Below are 1805 nucleotides of genomic sequence, written 5' to 3' on the forward strand. Positions count from 1 at the left end.
AGCAGGCAAGGCTGCGGTGGCCGGAAGCGGCCACTGCACTCCAGGCTGGGCGACAGAGTGAGACTCCAACTCAAAAATAAAATAAAATAAAATAAAATGAATTTTACAAAATTAAAAAAATTACTTAACACAAATTCATTGTGGGGGAAAAATTATATAATACATAAGAAACAAAAAGAAAAGAAAGTCACCAAAATTCTATACAGACAATTACAGTGTTTCATAACTTCCTTTGTTTACTGAATAGTATGCTGCAAAGATTTTTCTCTCAAAAAACAGTATAGGCCGGGTTCAGTGGCTCAGCCTGTAATCCCAGCACTTTGGGAATCTGAGGTGAGTGGATTACCTGAGCCTGCGAGTTCAAGACCAGCCTGGACAACTTGGCAAGACTTTGTTTCTACGATAAATCAAAAATCAGCCGGGTGTGATAGCATGTGCCTGTAGGTCCGGCTACTGGGAAGGTTGAGGTGGAAGGATTGCCAGAGCCCAGCAGGTCAAGGCTGCGGTGGCCAGGAGCATGCCACTGCACTCCAGTGTGGGCGACAGAGTAACTCCAACTCAAAAACAAAAACAAAAAAGCCAGTACATATCCTCTCCAAGGCTGAATGTGGTAGCTCACATCTGCAATCCCAGCACTTTGGGAAGCCAAGGCAGGTAGATTGCTTGAGACCAGGACTTCAAGACCAGCCTAGGCAATATAGTGAAACTTCACATTTACAAAAACTCAAAAAAAAAAAAATCAACTGGGTGTAGTGGCACGTGCCAGTAGTCCCAGCTACTCAGGAGGCTGAGGCATAAGGATTGCCAAAACCCAGGAGGTCGAAGCTTCGCAGAGCCGTTATCATGCCACTGCACTCCAGCCTGGGTGACAAAGTGAGACCCTGACTCAAACCCTCCCCCCCCAAAAAAAAAAACTCCTCTTCAAGTCAGGTTTTTCATCTGTAAAATAGAGATAATAACCATCTTGCACATGCTTGGCAGATAGAAATCGTTTGTCAGTTGTTCACTCGCTGTGTATCTCTCTCTGAAATAGCATTGTTATTTTACTTATTTGTTTATTTTTTGAGTTTACTTATTTGTTTATTTTTTGAGTCTGTTGCCCAGGCTGGAGAGCAGTAGCACAATCACGATTTGCCACAGCCTCGACCTCCTGGGCTCAGAGGATCCTTCTACTTCAGTCTTCTGAGTTGCTGAGACTACAGGTGCCCACCACCACATCTGACTAATTTTCTATTTTTTTGTAGAGACAGGGTCTCACTATGTAACCCAGGCTAGTCTCAAACTCCTGGGTTCAAGTGTTCCTCCTGCCTTGGCCTCTTAAAGTGCTAGGATTATAGACATGAGTCACCGCACCCAGACTGTTATTTTATTTCTTATTTACTTATGTATTTTTGAGTTTGACACTTACTCTGTTGCCCAGGCTGTAGTGCAGTGGCACACTCACAGTCACTCCAGCATTGACCTGCTGGGCTCTGGCAATCCTTCCATCTCAGTCTTCCAAGTAACCAGAACTACAGGCACACGCTACCTCACCCAGTTAATTTTTGATTTATTGTAGAGACGAGGTCTTGCCAAGTTGCCTGGGCTGGTCTTGAACCTGCGGGCTCAGGCAATCCACTTGAACTGAGTGCTGGGTACAGGCTGAGCCACTGAGCCCTGCCAGGGCTGTTATTTTATTTTATTTTATTTTATTTTTTTGAGTTGGAGTCTCACTCTGTCGCCCAGACTGGAGTGCAGTGGCTGCTCCCGGCCACCGCAGCCTCGACCTGCTGGGCTCTGGCGATCCTTCCGCCTCAGCCTTCCAA

The sequence above is a fragment of the Carlito syrichta genome, unplaced genomic scaffold (genome assembly GCF_000164805.1).
Source record: "Carlito syrichta isolate Samal-C Ts95f unplaced genomic scaffold, Tarsius_syrichta-2.0.1 Scaffold103472, whole genome shotgun sequence".
NCBI classification, from domain to species: domain Eukaryota; kingdom Metazoa; phylum Chordata; class Mammalia; order Primates; family Tarsiidae; genus Carlito; species Carlito syrichta.